This window comes from Rhinoderma darwinii, chromosome 3, assembly GCF_050947455.1.
Source record: "Rhinoderma darwinii isolate aRhiDar2 chromosome 3, aRhiDar2.hap1, whole genome shotgun sequence".
Classification (NCBI taxonomy): domain Eukaryota; kingdom Metazoa; phylum Chordata; class Amphibia; order Anura; family Rhinodermatidae; genus Rhinoderma; species Rhinoderma darwinii.
This window is the reverse complement of record NC_134689.1, coordinates 415367520-415391182: the sequence shown is the minus strand read 5'-3', so window position 1 is coordinate 415391182 and position 23663 is coordinate 415367520. Positions and strand designations below refer to the sequence as shown.

Genomic DNA, 23663 nt, shown 5'->3' with positions numbered 1-23663 from the left:
ACTTTTATCCTATAACGCTCAACCTTTGAAAGTGCAAGACTAGTAAAAGGTTTTTTCCCATACCGGGAGTCAAACCCAGGCAACATGGGTGAAAACCAGGAATCCTAACCGCTAGACCATATGGGAGCAGTTATTAAGTAAAATGAGTCATGGACTAAGAAAAAGTGGGAATAAAGAAAATATATATATATTTTTTTCATTTTGCCGCTTTGAGCTTGTCTACAAACATCTGGTGGTTGCCTCGTTAGCGCAGTAGGAAGCGTGTCAGTCTAATAATCTGAAGGTCGTGAGTTCGATCCACACACGAGGCACTGTTCAGTGAGTTTTTGTCTTCCTCCATTCATGCAGGAAATCGTGTTTTTCTGCCGAAACGTTTTTAATATATGAGGAAAGTGTTGTTGATTTCCTTGTCATTTTTGAGTGAGTAGAAGAGATGGGAATGATTTGAGCTTTAAATCCAAAATAGGATCTTGCCTAAAAAGAAACAATATTAAAGCAAAGTCCCAATCAGATTGGGTGAAATAGTCTGATGGTTTCTTATTTATTGGCGAAACTAGTTCATTAAAAAAAGGAAAATTAGCCAAACTGACAGGATAAAGGGGTTGTTGACTTGGAGTGAGAAGGGAACAATAGGAATTATTTGAGTTTTCAAGCTCAAATAGGATCTGGTGAAAAGAGGAGGAATGGGTAAACAAAGATAAGTTAGAATTTATGGCCACAAAGAGCACTTTTTTCCTATAACGCTCAACCTTTGAAAATGCAAGAAGTAAAAGGTTCTTTCCCATACCGGGAGTCGAACCCAGGCCACCTGGGTGAAGACCAGGAATCCTAACCGCTAGACCATATGGGAGCAGTTATTAAGTATAATGAGTCATGGACTAAGAAAAAGTGGGAATAAAGAAAATGTATATATATTTTTTCATTTTGCCGCTTTGAGCTTGTCTACAAACATCTGGTGGTTGCCTCGTTAGCGCAGTAGGAAGCGTGTCAGTCTCATAATCTGAAGGTTGTGAGTTCGATCCTCACACGAGGCACTGTTCAGTGAGTTTTTGTCTTCCTCCATTCATGCAGGAAAACGGCTTTTTCTGCCGAAACGTTTTTAATATATGAGGAAAGTGTTGTTGATTTCCTTGTCATTTTTGAGTGAGTAGAAGAGATGGGAATGATTTGAGCTTTAAATCCAAAATAGGATCTTGCCTAAAAAGAAACAATATTAAAGCAAAGTCCCAATCAGATTGGGTGAAATAGTCTGATGGTTTCTTATTTATTGGCGAAACTAGTTCAATAAAAAAAGGAAAATTAGCCAAACTGACAGGATAAAGGGGTTGTTGACTTGGAGTGAGAAGGGAACAATAGGAATTATTTGAGTTTTCAAGCTCAAATAGGATCTGGTGAAAAGAGGAGGAATGGGTAAACAAAGATAAGTTAGAATTTATGGCCACAAAGAGCACTTTTATCCTATAACGCTCAACCTTTGAAAGTGCAAGACTAGTAAAATGTTTTTTCCCATACCGGGAGTAGAAACCAGGCAACATGGGTGAAAACCAGGAATCCTAACCGCTAGACCATATGGGAGCAGTTATTAAGTATAATGAGTCATGGACTAAGAAAAAGTGGGAATAAAGAAAATGTATATATATTTTTTCATTTTGCCGCTTTGAGATTGTCTACAAACATCTGGTGGTTGCCTCGTTAGCGCAGTAGGAAGCGTGTCAGTCTCATAATCTGAAGGTCGTGAGTTCGGTCCTCACACGAGGCACTGTTCAGTGAGTTTTTGTCTTCCTCCATTCATGCAGGAAATCGGGTTTTTCTTCCGAAACGTTTTTAATATATGAGGAAAGTGTTGTTGATTTCCTTGTCATTTTTGAGTGAGTAGAAGAGATGGGAATGATTTGAGCTTTAAATCCAAAATAGGATCTTGCCTAAAAAGAAACAATATTAAAGCAAAGTCCCAATCAGATTGGGTGAAATAGTCTGATGGTTTCTTATTTATTGGCGGAACTAGTTCATTAAAAAAAGGAAAATTAGCCAAACTGACAGGATAAAGGGGTTGTTGACTTGGAGTGAGAAGGGAACAATAGGAATTATTTGAGTTTTCAAGCTCAAATAGGATCTGGTGAAAAGAGGAGGAATGGGTAAACAAAGATAAATTAGAATTTATGGCCACAAAGAGCACTTTTATCCTATAACGCTCAACCTTTGAAAGTGCAAGACTAATAAAAGGTTTTTTCCCATACCGGGAGTCAAACCCAGGCAACATGGGTGAAAACCAGGAATCCTAACCGCTAGACCATATGGGAGCAGTTATTAAGTAAAATGAGTCATGGACTATGAAAAAGTGGGAATAAAGAAAATATATATATTTTTTTTTCATTTTGCCGCTTTGAGCTTGTTTACAAACATCTGGTGGTTGCCTCGTTAGCGCAGTAGGAAGCGTGTCAGTCTAATAATCTGAAGGTCGTGAGTTCGATCCACACACGAGGCACTGTTCAGTGAGTTTTTGTCTTCCTCCATTCATGCAGGAAATCGGGTTTTTCTGCCGAAACGTTTTTAATATATGAGGAAAGTGTTGTTGATTTCCTTGTCATTTTTGAGTGAGTAGAAGAGATGGGAATGATTTGAGCTTTAAATCCAAAATAGGATCTTGCCTAAAAAGAAACAATATTAAAGCAAAGTCCCAATCAGATTGGGTGAAATAGTCTGATGGTTTCTTATTTATTGGCGAAACTAGTTCATTAAAAAAAGGAAAATGAGCCAAACTGACAGGATAAAGGGGTTGTTGACTTGGAGTGAGAAGGGAACAATAGGAATTACTTGAGTTTTCAAGCTCAAATAGGATCTGGTGAAAAGAGGAGGATTGGGTAAACAAAGATAAGTTAGAATTTATGGCCACAAAGAGCACTTTTATCCTATAACGCTCAACCTTTGAAAGTGCAAGACTAGTAAAAGGTTTTTTCCCATACCGGGAGTTGAAACCGGGCCACCTGGGTGAAAACCAGGAATCCTAACCGCTAGACCATATGGGAGCAGTTATTAAGTAAAATGAGTCATGGACTAAGAAAAAGTGGGAATAAAGAAAATATATATATATTTTTTTCATTTTGCCGCTTTGAGCTTGTCTACAAACATCTGGTGGTTGCCTCGTTAGCGCAGTAGGAAGCGTGTCAGTCTAATAATCTGAAGGTCGTGAGTTCGATCCACACACGAGGCACAGTTCAGTGAGTTTTTGTCTTCCTCCATTCATGCAGGAAATCGGGTTTTTCTGCCGAAACATTTTTAATATATGAGGAAAGTGTTGTTGATTTCCTTGTCATTTTTGAGTGAGTAGAAGAGATGGGAATGATTTGAGCTTTAAATCCAAAATAGGATCTTGCCTAAAAAGAAACAATATTAAAGCAAAGTCCCAATCAGATTGGGTGAAATAGTCTGATGGTTTCTTATTTATTGGCGAAACTAGTTCATTAAAAAAAGGAAAATTAGCCAAACTGACAGGATAAAGGGGTTGTTGACTTGGAGTGAGAAGGGAACAATAGGAATTATTTGAGTTTTCAAGCTCAAATAGGATCTGGTGAAAAGAGGAGGAATGGGTAAACAAAGATAAATTAGAATTTATGGCCACAAAGAGCACTTTTATCCTATAACGCTCAACCTTTGAAAGTGCAAGACTAATAAAAGGTTTTTTCCCATACCGGGAGTCAAACCCAGGCAACATGGGTGAAAACCAGGAATCCTAACCGCTAGACCATATGGGAGCAGTTATTAAGTAAAATGAGTCATGGACTAAGAAAAAGTGGGAATAAAGAAAATATATATATATTTTTTTCATTTTGCCGCTTTGAGCTTGTCTACAAACATCTGGTGGTTGCCTCGTTAGCGCAGTAGGAAGCGTGTCAGTCTAATAATCTGAAGGTCGTGAGTTCGATCCACACACGAGGCACTGTTCAGTGAGTTTTTGTCTTCCTCCATTCATGCAGGAAATCGTGTTTTTCTGCCGAAACGTTTTTAATATATGAGGAAAGTGTTGTTGATTTCCTTGTCATTTTTGAGTGAGTAGAAGAGATGGGAATGATTTGAGCTTTAAATCCAAAATAGGATCTTGCCTAAAAAGAAACAATATTAAAGCAAAGTCCCAATCAGATTGGGTGAAATAGTCTGATGGTTTCTTATTTATTGGCGAAACTAGTTCATTAAAAAAAGGAAAATTAGCCAAACTGACAGGATAAAGGGGTTGTTGACTTGGAGTGAGAAGGGAACAATAGGAATTATTTGAGTTTTCAAGCTCAAATAGGATCTGGTGAAAAGAGGAGGAATGGGTAAACAAAGATAAATTAGAATTTATGGCCACAAAGAGCACTTTTATCCTATAACGCTCAACCTTTGAAAGTGCAAGACTAGTAAAAGGTTTTTTCCCATACCGGGAGTCGAACCCGAGCCACCTGGGTGAAAACCAGGAATCCTAACCGCTAGACAAATGTGGGAGCAGTTATTAAGTAAAATGAGTCATGGACTAAGAAAAAGTGGGAATAAAGAAAATGTATATATATTTTTTCATTTTGCCGCTTTGAGCTTGTCTACAAACATCTGGTGGTTGCCTCGTTAGCGCAGTAGGAAGCGTGTCAGTCTAATAATCTGAAGGTCGTGAGTTCGATCCACACACGAGGCACTGTTCAGTGAGTTTTTGTCTTCCTCCATTCATGCAGGAAATCGGGTTTTTCTGCCGAAACATTTTTAATATATGAGGAAAGTGTTGTTGATTTCCTTGTCATTTTTGAGTGAGTAGAAGAGATGGGAATGATTTGAGCTTTAAATCCAAAATAGGATCTTGCCTAAAAAGAAACAATATTAAAGCAAAGTCCCAATCAGATTGGGTGAAATAGTCTGATGGTTTCTTATTTATTGGCGAAACTAGTTCATTAAAAAAAGGAAAATTAGCCAAACTGACAGGATAAAGGGGTTGTTGACTTGGAGTGAGAAGGGAACAATAGGAATTATTTGAGTTTTCAAGCTCAAATAGGATCTGGTGAAAAGAGGAGGAATGGGTAAACAAAGATAAATTAGAATTTATGGCCACAAAGAGCACTTTTATCCTATAACGCTCAACCTTTGAAAGTGCAAGACTAGTAAAAGGTTTTTTCCCATACCGGGAGTCAAACCCAGGCAACATGGGTGAAAACCAGGAATCCTAACCGCTAGACCATATGGGAGCGGTTATTAAGTAAAATGAGTCATGGACTAAGAAAAAGTGGGAATAAAGAAAAAATATATATATTTTTTTCATTTTGCCGCTTTGAGCTTGTCTACAAACATCTGGTGGTTGCCTCGTTAGCGCAGTAGGAAGCGTGTCAGTCTAATAATCTGAAGGTCGTGAGTTCGATCCACACACGAGGCACTGTTCAGTGAGTTTTTGTCTTCCTCCATTCATGCAGGAAATCGTGTTTTTCTGCCGAAACGTTTTTAATATATGAGGAAAGTGTTGTTGATTTCCTTGTCATTTTTGAGTGAGTAGAAGAGATGGGAATGATTTGAGCTTTAAATCCAAAATAGGATCTTGCCTAAAAAGAAACAATATTAAAGCAAAGTCCCAATCAGATTGGGTGAAATAGTCTGATGGTTTCTTATTTATTGGCGAAACTAGTTCATTAAAAAAAGGAAAATTAGCCAAACTGACAGGATAAAGGGGTTGTTGACTTGGAGTGAGAAGGGAACAATAGGAATTATTTGAGTTTTCAAGCTCAAATAGGATCTGGTGAAAAGAGGAGGAATGGGTAAACAAAGATAAATTAGAATTTATGGCCACAAAGAGCACTTTTATCCTATAACGCTCAACCTTTGAAAGTGCAAGACTAGTAAAAGGTTTTTTCCCATACCGGGAGTCAAACCCAGGCAACATGGGTGAAAACCAGGAATCCTAACCGCTAGACCATATGGGAGCAGTTATTAAGTAAAATGAGTCATGGACTAAGAAAAAGTGGGAATAAAGAAAATATATATATATTTTTTTCATTTTGCCGCTTTGAGCTTGTCTACAAACATCTGGTGGTTGCCTCGTTAGCGCAGTAGGAAGCGTGTCAGTCTAATAATCTGAAGGTCGTGAGTTCGATCCACACACGAGGCACTGTTCAGTGAGTTTTTGTCTTCCTCCATTCATGCAGGAAATCGGGTTTTTCTGCCGAAACGTTTTTAATATATGAGGAAAGTGTTGTTGATTTCCTTGTCATTTTTGAGTGAGTAGAAGAGATGGGAATGATTTGAGCTTTAAATCCAAAATAGGATCTTGCCTAAAAAGAAACAATATTAAAGCAAAGTCCCAATCAGATTGGGTGAAATAGTCTGATGGTTTCTTATTTATTGGCGAAACTAGTTCATTAAAAAAAGGAAAATTAGCCAAACTGACAGGATAAAGGGGTTGTTGACTTGGAGTGAGAAGGGAACAATAGGAATTATTTGAGTTTTCAAGCTCAAATAGGATCTGGTGAAAAGAGGAGGAATGGGTAAACAAAGATAAGTTAGAATTTATGGCCACAAAGAGCACTTTTATCCTATAACGCTCAACCTTTGAAAGTGCAAGACTAGTAAAAGGTTTTTTCCCATACCGGGAGTCGAACCCGGGCCACCTGGGTGAAAACCAGGAATCCTAACCGCTAGACCATATGGGAGCAGTTATTAAGTATAATGAGTCATGGACTAAGAAAAAGTGGGAATAAAGAAAATGTATATATATTTTTTCATTTTGCCGCTTTGAGCTTGTCTACAAACATCTGGTGGTTGCCTCGTTAGCGCAGTAGGAAGCGTGTCAGTCTCATAATCTGAAGGTCGTGAGTTCGATCCTCACACGAGGCACAGTTCAGTGAGTTTTTGTCTTCCTCCATTCATGCAGGAAATCGGGTTTTTCTGCCGAAACGTTTTTAATATATGAGGAAAGTGTTGTTGATTTCCTTGTCATTTTTGAGTGAGTAGAAGAGATGGGAATGATTTGAGCTTTAAATCCAAAATAGGATCTTGCCTAAAAATAAACAATATTAAAGCAAAGTCCCAATCAGATTGGGTGAAATAGTCTGATGGTTTCTTATTTATTGGCGGAACTAGTTCATTAAAAAAAGGAAAATTAGCCAAACTGACAGGATAAAGGGGTTGTTGACTTGGAGTGAGAAGGGAACAATAGGAATTATTTGAGTTTTCAAGCTCAAATAGGATCTGGTGAAAAGAGGAGGAATGGGTAAACAAAGATAAATTAGAATTTATGGCCACAAAGAGCACTTTTATCCTATAACGCTCAACCTTTGAAAGTGCAAGACTAGTAAAAGGTTTTTTCCCATACCGGGAGTCAAACCCAGGCAACATGGGTGAAAACCAGGAATCCTAACCGCTAGACCATATGGGAGCAGTTATTAAGTAATATGAGTCATGGACTAAGAAAAAGTGGGAATAAAGAAAATATATATATATTTTTTTCATTTTGCCGCTTTGAGCTTGTCTACAAACATCTGGTGGTTGCCTCGTTAGCACAGAAGGAAGCGTGTCAGTCTAATAATCTGAAGGTCGTGAGTTCGATCCACACACGAGGCACTGTTCAGTGAGTTTTTGTCTTCCTCCATTCATGCAGGAAATCGGGTTTTTCTGCCGAAACGTTTTTAATATATGAGGAAAGTGTTGTTGATTTCCTTGTCATTTTTGAGTGAGTAGAAGAGATGGGAATGATTTGAGCTTTAAATCCAAAATAGGATCTTGCCTAAAAAGAAACAATATTAAAGCAAAGTCCCAATCAGATTGGGTGAAATAGTCTGATGGTTTCTTATTTATTGGCGAAACTAGTTCATTAAAAAAAGGAAAATTAGCCAAACTGACAGGATAAAGGGGTTGTTGACTTGGAGTGAGAAGGGAACAATAGGAATTATTTGAGTTTTCAAGCTCAAATAGGATCTGGTGAAAAGAGGAGGAATGGGTAAACAAAGATAAATTAGAATTTATGGCCACAAAGAGCACTTTTATCCTATAACGCTCAACCTTTGAAAGTGCAAGACTAGTAAAAGGTTTTTTCCCATACCGGGAGTCAAACCCAGGCAACATGGGTGAAAACCAGGAATCCTAACCGCTAGACCATATGGGAGCAGTTATTAAGTAAAATGAGTCATGGACTAAGAAAAAGTGGGAATAAAGAAAAAATATATATATTTTTTTCATTTTGCCGCTTTGAGCTTGTCTACAAACATCTGGTGGTTGCCTCGTTAGCGCAGTAGGAAGCGTGTCAGTCTAATAATCTGAAGGTCGTGAGTTCGATCCACACACGAGGCACTGTTCAGTGAGTTTTTGTCTTCCTCCATTCATGCAGGAAATCGGGTTTTTCTGCCGAAACATTTTTAATATATGAGGAAAGTGTTGTTGATTTCCTTGTCATTTTTGAGTGAGTAGAAGAGATGGGAATGATTTGAGCTTTAAATCCAAAATAGGATCTTGCCTAAAAAGAAACAATATTAAAGCAAAGTCCCAATCAGATTGGGTGAAATAGTCTGATGGTTTCTTATTTATTGGCGAAACTAGTTCATTAAAAAAAGGAAAATTAGCCAAACTGACAGGATAAAGGGGTTGTTGACTTGGAGTGAGAAGGGAACAATAGGAATTATTTGAGTTTTCAAGCTCAAATAGGATCTGGTGAAAAGAGGAGGAATGGGTAAACAAAGATAAGTTAGAATTTATGGCCACAAAGAGCACTTTTATCCTATAACGCTCAACCTTTGAAAGTGCAAGACTAGTAAAAGGTTTTTTCCCATACCGGGAGTCGAACCCGGGCCACCTGGGTGAAAACCAGGAATCCTAACCGCTAGACCATATGGGAGCAGTTATTAAGTATAATGAGTCATGGACTAAGAAAAAGTGGGAATAAAGAAAATGTATATATATTTTTTCATTTTGCCGCTTTGAGCTTGTCTACAAACATCTGGTGGTTGCCTCGTTAGCGCAGTAGGAAGCGTGTCAGTCTCATAATCTGAAGGTCGTGAGTTCGATCCTCACACGAGGCACAGTTCAGTGAGTTTTTGTCTTCCTCCATTCATGCAGGAAATCGGGTTTTTCTGCCGAAACGTTTTTAATATATGAGGAAAGTGTTGTTGATTTCCTTGTCATTTTTGAGTGAGTAGAAGAGATGGGAATGATTTGAGCTTTAAATCCAAAATAGGATCTTGCCTAAAAATAAACAATATTAAAGCAAAGTCCCAATCAGATTGGGTGAAATAGTCTGATGGTTTCTTATTTATTGGCGGAACTAGTTCATTAAAAAAAGGAAAATTAGCCAAACTGACAGGATAAAGGGGTTGTTGACTTGGAGTGAGAAGGGAACAATAGGAATTATTTGAGTTTTCAAGCTCAAATAGGATCTGGTGAAAAGAGGAGGAATGGGTAAACAAAGATAAATTAGAATTTATGGCCACAAAGAGCACTTTTATCCTATAACGCTCAACCTTTGAAAGTGCAAGACTAGTAAAAGGTTTTTTCCCATACCGGGAGTCAAACCCAGGCAACATGGGTGAAAACCAGGAATCCTAACCGCTAGACCATATGGGAGCAGTTATTAAGTAATATGAGTCATGGACTAAGAAAAAGTGGGAATAAAGAAAATATATATATATTTTTTTCATTTTGCCGCTTTGAGCTTGTCTACAAACATCTGGTGGTTGCCTCGTTAGCACAGAAGGAAGCGTGTCAGTCTAATAATCTGAAGGTCGTGAGTTCGATCCACACACGAGGCACTGTTCAGTGAGTTTTTGTCTTCCTCCATTCATGCAGGAAATCGGGTTTTTCTGCCGAAACGTTTTTAATATATGAGGAAAGTGTTGTTGATTTCCTTGTCATTTTTGAGTGAGTAGAAGAGATGGGAATGATTTGAGCTTTAAATCCAAAATAGGATCTTGCCTAAAAAGAAACAATATTAAAGCAAAGTCCCAATCAGATTGGGTGAAATAGTCTGATGGTTTCTTATTTATTGGCGAAACTAGTTCATTAAAAAAAGGAAAATTAGCCAAACTGACAGGATAAAGGGGTTGTTGACTTGGAGTGAGAAGGGAACAATAGGAATTATTTGAGTTTTCAAGCTCAAATAGGATCTGGTGAAAAGAGGAGGAATGGGTAAACAAAGATAAATTAGAATTTATGGCCACAAAGAGCACTTTTATCCTATAACGCTCAACCTTTGAAAGTGCAAGACTAGTAAAAGGTTTTTTCCCATACCGGGAGTCAAACCCAGGCAACATGGGTGAAAACCAGGAATCCTAACCGCTAGACCATATGGGAGCAGTTATTAAGTAAAATGAGTCATGGACTAAGAAAAAGTGGGAATAAAGAAAAAATATATATATTTTTTTCATTTTGCCGCTTTGAGCTTGTCTACAAACATCTGGTGGTTGCCTCGTTAGCGCAGTAGGAAGCGTGTCAGTCTAATAATCTGAAGGTCGTGAGTTCGATCCACACACGAGGCACTGTTCAGTGAGTTTTTGTCTTCCTCCATTCATGCAGGAAATCGGGTTTTTCTGCCGAAACATTTTTAATATATGAGGAAAGTGTTGTTGATTTCCTTGTCATTTTTGAGTGAGTAGAAGAGATGGGAATGATTTGAGCTTTAAATCCAAAATAGGATCTTGCCTAAAAAGAAACAATATTAAAGCAAAGTCCCAATCAGATTGGGTGAAATAGTCTGATGGTTTCTTATTTATTGGCGAAACTAGTTCATTAAAAAAAGGAAAATTAGCCAAACTGACAGGATAAAGGGGTTGTTGACTTGGAGTGAGAAGGGAACAATAGGAATTATTTGAGTTTTCAAGCTCAAATAGGATCTGGTGAAAAGAGGAGGAATGGGTAAACAAAGATAAGTTAGAATTTATGGCCACAAAGAGCACTTTTATCCTATAACGCTCAACCTTTGAAAGTGCAAGACTAGTAAAAGGTTTTTTCCCATACCGGGAGTCGAACCCGGGCCACCTGGGTGAAAACCAGGAATCCTAACCGCTAGACCATATGGGAGCAGTTATTAAGTATAATGAGTCATGGACTAAGAAAAAGTGGGAATAAAGAAAATGTATATATATTTTTTCATTTTGCCGCTTTGAGCTTGTCTACAAACATCTGGTGGTTGCCTCGTTAGCGCAGTAGGAAGCGTGTCAGTCTAATAATCTGAAGGTCGTGAGTTCGATCCTCACACGAGGCACTGTTCAGTGAGTTTTTGTCTTCCTCCATTCATGCAGGAAATCGGGTTTTTCTGCCGAAACGTTTTTAATATATGAGGAAAGTGTTGTTGATTTCCTTGTCATTTTTGAGTGAGTAGAAGAGATGGGAATGATTTGAGCTTTAAATCCAAAATAGGATCTTGCCTAAAAATAAACAATATTAAAGCAAAGTCCCAATCAGATTGGGTGAAATAGTCTGATGGTTTCTTATTTATTGGCGAAACTAGTTCATTAAAAAAAGGAAAATTAGCCAAACTGACAGGATAAAGGGGTTGTTGACTTGGAGTGAGAAGGGAACAATAGGAATTATTTGAGTTTTCAAGCTCAAATAGGATCTGGTGAAAAGAGGAGGAATGGGTAAACAAAGATAAGTTAGAATTTATGGCCACAAAGAGCACTTTTTTCCTATAACGCTCAACCTTTGAAAATGCAAGACTAGTAAAAGGTTCTTTCCCATACCGGGAGTCGAACCCAGGCCACCTGGGTGAAGACCAGGAATCCTAACCGCTAGAACATATGGGAGCAGTTATTAAGTATAATGAGTCATGGACTAAGAAAAAGTGGGAATAAAGAAAATGTATATATATTTTTTCATTTTGCCGCTTTGAGCTTGTCTACAAACATCTGGTGGTTGCCTCGTTAGCGCAGTAGGAAGCGTGTCAGTCTCATAATCTGAAGGTCGTGAGTTTGATCCTCACACGAGGCACTGTTCAGTGAGTTTTTGTCTTCCTCCATTCATGCAGGAAATCGGGTTTTTCTGCCGAAACGTTTTTAATATATGAGGAAAGTGTTGTTGATTTCCTTGTCATTTTTGAGTGAGTAGAAGAGATGGGAATGATTTGAGCTTTAAATCCAAAATAGGATCTTGCCTAAAAAGAAACAATATTAAAGCAAAGTCCCAATCAGATTGGGTGAAATAGTCTGATGGTTTCTTATTTATTGGTGAAACTAGTTCATTAAAAAAAGGAAAATTAGCCAAACTGACAGGATAAAGGGGTTGTTGACTTGGAGTGAGAAGGGAACAATAGGAATTATTTGAGTTTTCAAGCTCAAATAGGATCTGGTGAAAAGAGGAGGAATGGGTAAACAAAGATAAGTTAGAATTTATGGCCACAAAGAGCACTTTTATCCTATAACGCTCAACCTTTGAAAGTGCAAGACTAGTAAAAGGTTTTTTCCCATACCGGGAGTCGAACCCGGGCCACCTGGGTGAAAACCAGGAATCCTAACCGCTAGACCATATGGGAGCAGTTATTAAGTATAATGAGTCATGGACTAAGAAAAAGTGGGAATAAAGAAAATGTATATATATTTTTTCATTTTGCCGCTTTGAGCTTGTCTACAAACATCTGGTGGTTGCCTCGTTAGCGCAGTAGGAAGCGTGTCAGTCTAATAATCTGAAGGTCGTGAGTTCGATCCTCACACGAGGCACTGTTCAGTGAGTTTTTGTCTTCCTCCATTCATGCAGGAAATCGGGTTTTTCTGCCGAAACGTTTTTAATATATGAGGAAAGTGTTGTTGATTTCCTTGTCATTTTTGAGTGAGTAGAAGAGATGGGAATGATTTGAGCTTTAAATCCAAAATAGGATCTTGCCTAAAAATAAACAATATTAAAGCAAAGTCCCAATCAGATTGGGTGAAATAGTCTGATGGTTTCTTATTTATTGGCGAAACTAGTTCATTAAAAAAAGGAAAATTAGCCAAACTGACAGGATAAAGGGGTTGTTGACTTGGAGTGAGAAGGGAACAATAGGAATTATTTGAGTTTTCAAGCTCAAATAGGATCTGGTGAAAAGAGGAGGAATGGGTAAACAAAGATAAGTTAGAATTTATGGCCACAAAGAGCACTTTTTTCCTATAACGCTCAACCTTTGAAAATGCAAGACTAGTAAAAGGTTCTTTCCCATACCGGGAGTCGAACCCAGGCCACCTGGGTGAAGACCAGGAATCCTAACCGCTAGAACATATGGGAGCAGTTATTAAGTATAATGAGTCATGGACTAAGAAAAAGTGGGAATAAAGAAAATGTATATATATTTTTTCATTTTGCCGCTTTGAGCTTGTCTACAAACATCTGGTGGTTGCCTCGTTAGCGCAGTAGGAAGCGTGTCAGTCTCATAATCTGAAGGTCGTGAGTTTGATCCTCACACGAGGCACTGTTCAGTGAGTTTTTGTCTTCCTCCATTCATGCAGGAAATCGGGTTTTTCTGCCGAAACGTTTTTAATATATGAGGAAAGTGTTGTTGATTTCCTTGTCATTTTTGAGTGAGTAGAAGAGATGGGAATGATTTGAGCTTTAAATCCAAAATAGGATCTTGCCTAAAAAGAAACAATATTAAAGCAAAGTCCCAATCAGATTGGGTGAAATAGTCTGATGGTTTCTTATTTATTGGCGAAACTAGTTCATTAAAAAAAGGAAAATTAGCCAAACTGACAGGATAAAGGGGTTGTTGACTTGGAGTGAGAAGGGAACAATAGGAATTATTTGACTTTTCAAGCTCAAATAGGATCTGGTGAAAAGAGGAGGAATGGGTAAACAAAGATAAGTTAGAATTTATGGCCACAAAGAGCACTTTTATCCTATAACGCTCAACCTTTGAAAGTGCAAGACTAGTAAAAGGTTTTTTCCCATTCCGGGAGTCGAACCCGGGCCACCTGGGTGAAAACCAGGAATCCTAACCGCTAGACCATATGGGAGCAGTTATTAAGTATAATGAGTCATGGACTAAGAAATGTGGGAATAAAGAAAATGTATATATATTTTTTCATTTTGCCGCTTTGAGCTTGTCTACAAACATCTGGTGGTTGCCTCGTTAGCACAGTAGGAAGCGTGTCAGTCTCATAATCTGAAGGTCGTGAGTTCGGTCCTCACACGAGGCACTGTTCAGTGAGTTTTTGTCTTCCTCCATTCATGCAGGAAATCGGGTTTTTCTGCCGAAACGTTTTTAATATATGAGGAAAGTGTTGTTGATTTCCTTGTCATTTTTGAGTGAGTAGAAGAGATGGGAATGATTTGAGCTTTAAATCCAAAATAGGATCTTGCCTAAAAAGAAACAATATTAAAGCAAAGTCCCAATCAGATTGGGTGAAATAGTCTGATGGTTTCTTATTTATTGGCGAAACTAGTTCATTAAAAAAAGGAAAATTAGCCAAACTGACAGGATAAAGGGGTTGTTGACTTGGAGTGAGAAGGGAACAATAGGAATTATTTGAGTTTTCAAGCTCAAATAGGATCTGGTGAAAAGAGGAGGAATGGGTAAACAAAGATAAGTTAGAATTTATGGCCACAAAGAGCACTTTTATCCTATAACGCTCAACCTTTGAAAGTGCAAGACTAGTAAAAGGTTTTTTCCCATACCGGGAGTCGAACCCGGGCCACCTGGGTGAAAACCAGGAATCCTAACCGCTAGACCATATGGGAGCAGTTATTAAGTATAATGAGTCATGGATAGAGATGAGCGAACTTATCAAAAGTTCGGTTCGGCTAGTTCGCCGAATTTCACAAAAAAGTTCGGTTCGGACCGAACTAGTTCTGACCGAACCTGTCACTTACGTGCGCCGAGCATGCTACTGTCCAGGGTGCTGATAGAGTTAATGGGCTGCACTAACTCTTTCAGCAACCTTCACAGTACATGCTCGGCGCGCGGAAAATACTATTTTAAATGTAATAAAAAAATAAAAATTATACGTTCGTACTTACTTTCCTCCTGTCCGGCCTCCAGCGATGACGTTTCATCCCTTTCGCCGCTGCAGCCAATCACAGGCTGTAGTGGCGGTCACGCACGTCAGGATGACGCTTCATCCCACGTGACCGCCTCTGCAGCCAATCACAGGCTGCAGCGGCGACATGAATGAAACGTCATCGCTGGAGGCCGGACAGGAGGAAAGTAAGTATGAACGTATTATTATTATTTTTTGGCATGTATGTATGTTGGCATGTATGTATGTATGTATATCTGTGCATGTATGTTTGCATGTATGTTGGCATGTATGTATATATGTGCATGTTTGTATGTATATTTGCATGTATATATTTGCATGTATGTATGTTTGCATGTATGTATTTTTGCATGTATGTTGTCATGTATGTATGTATGTATGTTGTCATGTATGTATATATGTGCATGTGTGTATGTATATTTGTATGTATGTATGTATGTTTGCATGTATGTTTGCATGTATGTTTGCATGTGTGTATATATATATATATATGTATGTATGTTGTCATGTATGTATGTATGTTGTCATGTATGTATATATGTGCATGTATGTTGGCATGTATGTATATATGTGCATGTGTGTATGTATGTATATTTGCATGTATGTATGTTGTCATGTATGTATGTATATATGTGCATGTATGTTTGCATGTATGTTGGCATGTATGTATACATGTGCATGTTTGTATGTATATTTGCATGTATATATGTTTGCATGTGTGTATGTATGTATGTTTGCATGTATGTATGTTGTCATGTATGTTTGTATGTATGTTGTCATGTATGTATGTATATATGTGCATGTATGTATGTTTGCATGTTTTTATTTTTGCATGTATGTTTGCATGTATGTTTATATATGTGCATGTATGTAATTATGTTTGCATGTATTTATGTTTGCATGTATATTTGTGCATGCTTGTATATATGTATGTATGTATCTTTGCATGTTTGTTTGTATGTATGTATGTTTTCATGTGTGTGTGTATGCATGTATGTATGATAGTTTGCATGTATATATGTGTGTATGTTTGCATGTATGTATATTTGCATGTATATATGTGCATGCTTGTATATATGTATGTATGTTTGTATATATGTATGTATATTTGTATATATGTATGTATGGCCATGTATGATACTGTCTGCTGGCGCCCTGTATCTAAGTCAACTTCGTGGCAGGCTTCTATACATGGTATAACAGTCAGTATCACACATTAAACTGAATCTAAGCCTACAACATGTTTTATTTCATTATTTTATTTTTTTACAGGTTTGGTGTTTGGACTACGTCGGTTTCGAGGACTACTTCGATGACGGTTTTTTTTCTACAATAAAATGGTTAATGAGGGTTGTGTTGGGGGTGCTTTATTTCAATAAAATATTTTATCTATATCTTTGTCTTTTTCTTTTCAAATTTTATTATTACCACTTTAGTAATGGCCGCTGTCTGAGTGACAACATCCATTACTAAGGCGAGGCTTAGTGTTAGCCGGTGCAGAGGCTAACACTAACCACCATTATTACCCCGGTACCCACCACCACCAGGGGTGCCGGGAAGAGCCAGGTACGATCCAGTACCCGACCATCTGTTGTGATGGTCGGGCCCTGGGGCGGCCGCAGGCTGGTATTATGAGGCTGGGAAGGGCCAAAAACAGTGGACCTTCCCACCCTTGTAATGCTAGGCTGCTGCTGCTGTGTTGTATCTGGCTGGTTATAAAAGTGGGGGGGACCCCACGTCATTTTTTTAAATTATTTATTTATTTACATTTTTTTTTTAAAAAAGACATGGGGTTCCACCCAATTTATCATAACCAGCCACATACAACACAGTGTTAGCCTGGGAATGGACAAAACCAGTGGCCCTTCCCACCCATGTAATGCCAGACTGCTGCGGCCTTGTATATGGCTGGTTATTAAAAATGTGGGGGACCCGTCTATTGCTAAATTTGTTAAATTCCAAAAAAAAAACGACGTGGGGGTCCCCCCCATTTTTATAACCAGCCCGATACAACACAACAGCAGCAGCCTAGCATTACAAGGGTGGGAAGGTCCACTGATTTTGGCCCTTCCCAGCCTCATAATACCAGCCTACGGCCGCCCCAGTACCCGACCATCACAACAGATGGTCGGGTACTGGATCGTACCAAGCTCTTCCCGGCACCCCTGGTGGTGGTGGGTACCGGGGTAATAATGGGTGGTTAGTGCTAGCCTCTGCACCGGCTAACACTAAGTACCGCCTTAATAATGGACGCTGTCAATCAGCCAACTACCATTATCTAGGCACTAATAAAGTTTGAAAAAAAAAACACAAAGACAATTCTTTTTTATTGAAATAAGAAATCCCCAACAAAACCCTCGTTAACCATTTTATTAAAATTTGAAAAAACGTAGATCTACGCAGTAGTCCAACGAATCGTAGATGTAGTCCAATCGGTACATCAAAATCTGCAACAACATAAAAAAACAGTTATCAATGTGAACAATACCAATACTTCTACTCACCTACACACATATATACACGCACACACAAACAAACAACCATACACAGACACACACATATATACACAAACACAACAAGATATACACACACACATAAACAGACAAACACACACATATACACGAACTCACACATATACAAACAAAAACACACATATCCAAACACACACACACACAGTTATACACACATACACGAACACATATACACAAACACATATACAAACAAAAACACACATACCCAAACACACGTATACACAAACACATATACACAAACACACCCATATATACACACAAACACACACCCATATACACACATATACAAAAACACACACAAACATCTACACACAAACATATACACAAATACACCCATATATACACAAACATATACACAAAACACATATACACAAACACACCCATATATACACACACACATATAAAAACAAAAACAGACAAAGTCACATACCCAAACACACATATATACACAAACACACACATACACAAACACGGTTTCTTTTAAATGCTGCTGGGGAACCCGCTCGATCCACTATATACGGCTGCGCTACAGTGCAGCATTTAAAAGAAACAGGATCCTGACCTGTCCATAGAGTTTAAGGCAGCACAGAGTATTTCAGGAGATGAGCGTGCAGATTCAGTGCTGCTGCGAACTCTGCTCTTACCATTACGTAGCTCTCAGTCTGTTACCTCTCCTCCACTCCTGTCCTCCAGAACACCTTCACATGATTGGCAAGTCACCACGTAATGGTAAGAGCAGAGTTCACAGCAGCACAGAGTATTTCAGGAGATGAGCGTGCGGATCTTGTGCGGGGTGATGACTTGCCAATCACGTGAAGGTGTTATTGAGGACAGGAGTGGAGGAGAGGTAACAGACTGAGCTACGTAATGGTAAGAGCAGAGTTCACAGCAGCACTGAATCTGCACGCTCCTCTCCTGAAATACTCTGTGCTGCTGTGAACTCTGTTCTTACCATTACGTAGCTCAGTCTGTTACATCTCCTCCACTCCTGTCCTCTATAACACGTTCACATGATTGGCAAGTCACCACCACGCACAAGATCCGCACGCTCATCTCCTGAAATAATCTGTGCTGTTGTGAACTCTGCTCTTACCATTACGTGGTGACTTGCCAATCATGTGAAGGTGTTCTTGAGGACAGGAGTGGAGGAGAGATAACAGACTGAGAGCTACGTAATGGTAAGAGCAGAGTTCACAACAGCACTGAATCTGCACGCTCATCTCCTGAAATACTCTGTGCTGCCTTAAACTCTGTGGACAGGTCAGGATCCTGTTTCTTTTAAATGCTGCACTGTAGCGTAGCCTTATATAGTGGATCGAGCGGGTTCCCTAGCAGCATTTAAAAGAAACAGGATCCTGACCTGTCCACAGAGTTTAAGGCAGCACAGATTATTTCAGGAGATGAGCACGGGCAGCCGTTCGTTTTTCCGAGCCGTGCTCCCATCATGCACACGACCGTAAAAACACCCGTTATTGCGGGTCGTAATTACGACCCGCAATAACGGGCTCATAGACTTCTGTTACCCACGGGTACCTTTCCGTATTCTCACGGGAAGGTGCCCGTGCCGTTAAAAAAATAGAACATGTTCTATTTTACGGGCCGTGCTGCTATAATTATAATGACAGCACGGTTCGCAAAAGCGGCCAGCTGCCCGTGGCCGGCCGGCCTTGCTCGTACTTACGAGTCGTAATTACGAGCACGGCCCGTAAAATAAAAAAATAGAACATGTTCTATCTTTTTAACGGCACGGGCACCTTCCCGTGAGAAAACGGGAAGGTACCCGTGGCTAACAGAAGTCTATGGGCCCGCTATTTCGGGTCGTAATTACGACCCGTGATAACGGGTGTTTTTATGGTCGTGTGCATGAGGCCCCGTAATGATGGGTGGCTACATGTGTGCACCAGTCATTACGGCAGCGTTGCTAGGCGACGTCAGTAAGGGTATGTGCACACACACTAATTACGTCCGTAATTGACGGACGTATTTCGGCCGCAAGTACCGGACCGAACACCCTGCAGGGAGCCGGGCTCCTAGCATCATATTTATGTACGATGCTAGGAGTCCCTGCCTCTCCGTGGAACTACTGTCCCGTACTGAAAACATGATTACAGTACGGGACAGTTGTCCTGCAGAGAGGCAGGGACTCCTAGCATCGTACATAAGTATGATGCTAGGAGCCCGGCTCCCTGCACGGTGTTCGGTCCGGTACTTGCGGCCGAAATACGTCCGTCATTTACGGACGTAATTAGTGTGTGTGCACATACACTAAGGGTATGTTCACACGGCCTATTTACGGACGTAATTCGGGCGTTTTTGCCCCGAATTACGTCTGAAAATAGCGCCTCAATAGCGCTGACAAACATCTGCCCATTGAAAGCAATGGGCAGACGTTTGTCTGTTCACACGAGGCGTATATTTACGCGCCGCTGTCAAATGACGGCGCGCAAATAGACGCCCGCGTCAAAGAAGTGACCTGTCACTTCTTTGGCCGTAATTGGAGCCGCTATTCATTGACTCCAATGAATAGCAGCGCTAATTACGGCCGTAATTGACGCGGCGTTCAAGCGCCTGCACATGCCGTTACGGCTGAAATTACGGGGATGTTTTCAGGCTGAAACATCCCCGTAATTTCAGCCGTTACGGACCCCCGCCGTGTGAACATACCCTAAATAGTCACTGTTCAGGGTGCTGAAAGAGTTAACTGATCGGCAGTAACTGTTTCAGTACCCTGGACAGTGACTACCGATCACAGTACCTGTAAAAAAAAAGACGTTCATACTTACCGAGAACTTTCTGCTTCCTCCAGTCCGGTCTCCTGGCCGTTGCCTTGGTGACGCGTCCCTCTCGACATCCGGCCCGACATTCCTTGATGACGATGCAGCCTTGTGAGCGCTGCAGCCAATCACAGGCTGCCGCGGCCTCTGCAGCCAATCACAGGCTGCAGAGGCCTCTGCAGCCAATCACAGGCTGCCGCGTCAGAAAAGGTCGGACTGGAGGAAGAAGAGGGACTCGTCAACAAGACAACGACCGGGTACGTATGAAATGCTTTTTATTTTATTTTTAATCAGCAGCCTCTTTTCTCTATCAGTGATTGATAGAGATAAGTGGCTCCCGATTTGTATAATGTTTTTGACCGGGTTCGGTCAAAACGGGTTCGGCCGAACCCGGTGAAGTTCGGATTCGCTGCGAACCGAACTTTACCGGAAGTTCGGACCGAAACCGGGTTCGGTTGTCCCGGTTCGCTCATCTCTAGTCATGGACTAAGAAAAAGTGGGAATAAAGAAAATGTATATATATTTTTTCATTTTGCCGCTTTGAGCTTGTCTACAAACATCTGGTGGTTGCCTCGTTAGCGCAGTAGGAAGCGTGTCAGTCTCATAATCTGAAGGTCGTGAGTTCGATCCTCACACGAGGCACTGTTCAGTGAGTTTTTGTCTTCCTCCATTCATGCAGGAAATCGGGTTTTTCTGCCGAAACGTTTTTAATATATGAGGAAAGTGTTGTTGATTTCCTTGTCATTTTTGAGTGAGTAGAAGAGATGGGAATGATTTGAGCTTTAAATCCAAAATAGGATCTTGCCTAAAAAGAAACAATATTAAAGCAAAGTCCCAATCAGATTGGGTGAAATAGTCTGATGGTTTCTTATTTATTGGCGGAACTAGTTCATTAAAAAAAGGAAAATTAGCCAAACTGACAGGATAAAGGGGTTGTTGACTTGGAGTGAGAAGGGAAAAATAGGAATTATTTGAGTTTTCAAGCTCAAATAGGATCTGGTGAAAAGAGGAGGAATGGGTAAACAAAGATAAGTTAGAATTTATGGCCACAAAGAGCACTTTTATCCTATAACGCTCAACCTTTGAAAGTGCAAGACTAGTAAAAGGTTTTTTCCCATACCGGGAGTCGAACCCGGGCCACCTGGGTGAAAACCAGGAATCCTAACCGCTAGACCATATGGGAGCAGTTATTAAGTATAATGAGTCATGGACTAAGAAATGTGGGAATAAAGAAAATGTATATATATTTTTTCATTTTGCCGCTTTGAGCTTGTCTACAAACATCTGGTGGTTGCCTCGTTAGCGCAGTAGGAAGCGTGTCAGTCTCATAATCTGAAGGTCGTGAGTTCGATCCTCACACGAGGCACTGTTCAGTGAGTTTTTGTCTTCCTCCATTCATGCAGGAAATCGGGTTTTTCTGCCGAAACGTTTTTAATATATGAGGAAAGTGTTGTTGATTTCCTTGTCATTTTTGAGTGAGTAGAAGAGATGGGAATGATTTGAGCTTTAAATCCAAAATAGGATCTTGCCTAAAAAGAAACAATATTAAAGCAAAGTCCCAATCAGATTGGGTGAAATAGTCTGATGGTTTCTTATTTATTGGCGGAACTAGTTCATTAAAAAAAGGAAAATTAGCCAAACTGACAGGATAAAGGGGTTGTTGACTTGGAGTGAGAAGGGAAAAATAGGAATTATTTGAGTTTTCAAGCTCATTAAGGATCTGGTGAAAAGAGGAGGAATGGGTAAACAAAGATAAGTTAGAATTTATGGCCACAAAGAGCACTTTTATCCTATAACGCTCAACCTTTGAAAGTGCAAGACTAGTAAAAGGTTTTTTCCCATACCGGGAGTCGAACCCGGGCCACCTGGGTGAAAACCAGGAATCCTAACCGCTAGACCATATGGGAGCAGTTATTAAGTATAATGAGTCATGGACTAAGAAATGTGGGAATAAAGAAAATGTATATATATTTTTTCATTTTGCCGCTTTGAGCTTGTCTACAAACATCTGGTGGTTGCCTCGTTAGCGCAGTAGGAAGCGTGTCAGTCTCATAATCTGAAGGTCGTGAGTTCGATCCTCACACGAGGCACTGTTCAGTGAGTTTTTGTCTTCCTCCATTCATGCAGGAAATCGGGTTTTTCTGCCGAAACGTTTTTAATATATGAGGAAAGTGTTGTTGATTTCCTTGTCATTTTTGAGTGAGTAGAAGAGATGGGAATGATTTGAGCTTTAAATCCAAAATAGGATCTTGCCTAAAAAGAAACAATATTAAAGCAAAGTCCCAATCAGATTGGGTGAAATAGTCTGATGGTTTCTTATTTATTGGCGGAACTAGTTCATTAAAAAAAGGAAAATTAGCCAAACTGACAGGATAAAGGGGTTGTTGACTTGGAGTGAGAAGGGAAAAATAGGAATTATTTGAGTTTTCAAGCTCATTAAGGATCTGGTGAAAAGAGGAGGAATGGGTAAACAAAGATAAGTTAGAATTTATGGCCACAAAGAGCACTTTTATCCTATAACGCTCAACCTTTGAAAGTGCAAGACTAGTAAAAGGTTTTTTCCCATACCGGGAGTCGAACCCGGGCCACCTGGGTGAAAACCAGGAATCCTAACCGCTAGACCATATGGGAGCAGTTATTAAGTATAATGAGTCATGGACTAAGAAATGTGGGAATAAAGAAAATGTATATATATTTTTTCATTTTGCCGCTTTGAGCTTGTCTACAAACATCTGGTGGTTGCCTCGTTAGCGCAGTAGGAAGCGTGTCAGTCTCATAATCTGAAGGTCGTGAGTTCGATCCTCACACGAGGCACTGTTCAGTGAGTTTTTGTCTTCCTCCATTCATGCAGGAAATCGGGTTTTTCTGCCGAAACGTTTTTAATATATGAGGAAAGTGTTGTTGATTTCCTTGTCATTTTTGAGTGAGTAGAAGAGATGGGAATGATTTGAGCTTTAAATCCAAAATAGGATCTTGCCTAAAAAGAAACAATATTAAAGCAAAGTCCCAATCAGATTGGGTGAAATAGTCTGATGGTTTCTTATTTATTGGCGAAACTAGTTCATTAAAAAAAGGAAAATTAGCCAAACTGACAGGATAAAGGGGTTGTTGACTTGGAGTGAGAAGGGAACAATAGGAATTATTTGAGTTTTCAAGCTCAAATAGGATCTGGTGAAAAGAGGAGGAATGGGTAAACAAAGATAAGTTAGAATTTATGGCCACAAAGAGCACTTTTATCCTATAACGCTCAACCTTTGAAAGTGCAAGACTAGTAAAAGGTTTTTTCCCATACCGGGAGTCGAACCCGGGCCACCTGGGTGAAAACCAGGAATCCTAACCGCTAGACCATATGGGAGCAGTTATTAAGTATAATGAGTCATGGACTAAGAAAAAGTGGGAATAAAGAAAATGTATATATATTTTTT

General features: G+C 39.7%; 18 non-coding genes across 18 annotated transcripts; 7 read left to right on the top strand and 11 right to left on the bottom strand.

Annotated features, from left to right (window-relative positions):
• Positions 1 to 778: 778 nt before the first annotated feature.
• On the bottom strand, positions 779 to 850 carry TRNAE-UUC (transfer RNA glutamic acid (anticodon UUC)). The gene has a single exon. It is a non-coding gene; the product is annotated as a tRNA-Glu (tRNA).
• A 111-nt stretch (positions 851 to 961) lies between these two features.
• TRNAM-CAU (transfer RNA methionine (anticodon CAU)) lies at positions 962 to 1034 on the top strand. The gene has a single exon. It is a non-coding gene; the product is annotated as a tRNA-Met (tRNA).
• Positions 1035 to 6584: 5550 nt separating this feature from the next.
• TRNAE-UUC (transfer RNA glutamic acid (anticodon UUC)) lies at positions 6585 to 6656 on the bottom strand. Its single transcript has one exon. It is a non-coding gene; the product is annotated as a tRNA-Glu (tRNA).
• A 111-nt stretch (positions 6657 to 6767) lies between these two features.
• Positions 6768 to 6840, top strand: TRNAM-CAU (transfer RNA methionine (anticodon CAU)). The gene has a single exon. It is a non-coding gene; the product is annotated as a tRNA-Met (tRNA).
• Positions 6841 to 8761: 1921 nt separating this feature from the next.
• TRNAE-UUC (transfer RNA glutamic acid (anticodon UUC)) lies at positions 8762 to 8833 on the bottom strand. The gene has a single exon. It is a non-coding gene; the product is annotated as a tRNA-Glu (tRNA).
• A 111-nt stretch (positions 8834 to 8944) lies between these two features.
• TRNAM-CAU (transfer RNA methionine (anticodon CAU)) lies at positions 8945 to 9017 on the top strand. Its single transcript has one exon. It is a non-coding gene; the product is annotated as a tRNA-Met (tRNA).
• A 1921-nt stretch (positions 9018 to 10938) lies between these two features.
• TRNAE-UUC (transfer RNA glutamic acid (anticodon UUC)) lies at positions 10939 to 11010 on the bottom strand. The gene has a single exon. It is a non-coding gene; the product is annotated as a tRNA-Glu (tRNA).
• Positions 11011 to 12388: 1378 nt separating this feature from the next.
• Positions 12389 to 12460, bottom strand: TRNAE-UUC (transfer RNA glutamic acid (anticodon UUC)). Its single transcript has one exon. It is a non-coding gene; the product is annotated as a tRNA-Glu (tRNA).
• A 1378-nt stretch (positions 12461 to 13838) lies between these two features.
• TRNAE-UUC (transfer RNA glutamic acid (anticodon UUC)) lies at positions 13839 to 13910 on the bottom strand. Its single transcript has one exon. It is a non-coding gene; the product is annotated as a tRNA-Glu (tRNA).
• Positions 13911 to 14562: 652 nt separating this feature from the next.
• TRNAE-UUC (transfer RNA glutamic acid (anticodon UUC)) lies at positions 14563 to 14634 on the bottom strand. The gene has a single exon. It is a non-coding gene; the product is annotated as a tRNA-Glu (tRNA).
• Positions 14635 to 20807: 6173 nt separating this feature from the next.
• Positions 20808 to 20880, top strand: TRNAM-CAU (transfer RNA methionine (anticodon CAU)). The gene has a single exon. It is a non-coding gene; the product is annotated as a tRNA-Met (tRNA).
• Positions 20881 to 21349: 469 nt separating this feature from the next.
• TRNAE-UUC (transfer RNA glutamic acid (anticodon UUC)) lies at positions 21350 to 21421 on the bottom strand. The gene has a single exon. It is a non-coding gene; the product is annotated as a tRNA-Glu (tRNA).
• Positions 21422 to 21531: 110 nt separating this feature from the next.
• On the top strand, positions 21532 to 21604 carry TRNAM-CAU (transfer RNA methionine (anticodon CAU)). The gene has a single exon. It is a non-coding gene; the product is annotated as a tRNA-Met (tRNA).
• Positions 21605 to 22073: 469 nt separating this feature from the next.
• Positions 22074 to 22145, bottom strand: TRNAE-UUC (transfer RNA glutamic acid (anticodon UUC)). Its single transcript has one exon. It is a non-coding gene; the product is annotated as a tRNA-Glu (tRNA).
• A 110-nt stretch (positions 22146 to 22255) lies between these two features.
• Positions 22256 to 22328, top strand: TRNAM-CAU (transfer RNA methionine (anticodon CAU)). The gene has a single exon. It is a non-coding gene; the product is annotated as a tRNA-Met (tRNA).
• A 469-nt stretch (positions 22329 to 22797) lies between these two features.
• TRNAE-UUC (transfer RNA glutamic acid (anticodon UUC)) lies at positions 22798 to 22869 on the bottom strand. The gene has a single exon. It is a non-coding gene; the product is annotated as a tRNA-Glu (tRNA).
• A 110-nt stretch (positions 22870 to 22979) lies between these two features.
• On the top strand, positions 22980 to 23052 carry TRNAM-CAU (transfer RNA methionine (anticodon CAU)). The gene has a single exon. It is a non-coding gene; the product is annotated as a tRNA-Met (tRNA).
• A 469-nt stretch (positions 23053 to 23521) lies between these two features.
• TRNAE-UUC (transfer RNA glutamic acid (anticodon UUC)) lies at positions 23522 to 23593 on the bottom strand. Its single transcript has one exon. It is a non-coding gene; the product is annotated as a tRNA-Glu (tRNA).
• Positions 23594 to 23663: the final 70 nt, after the last annotated feature.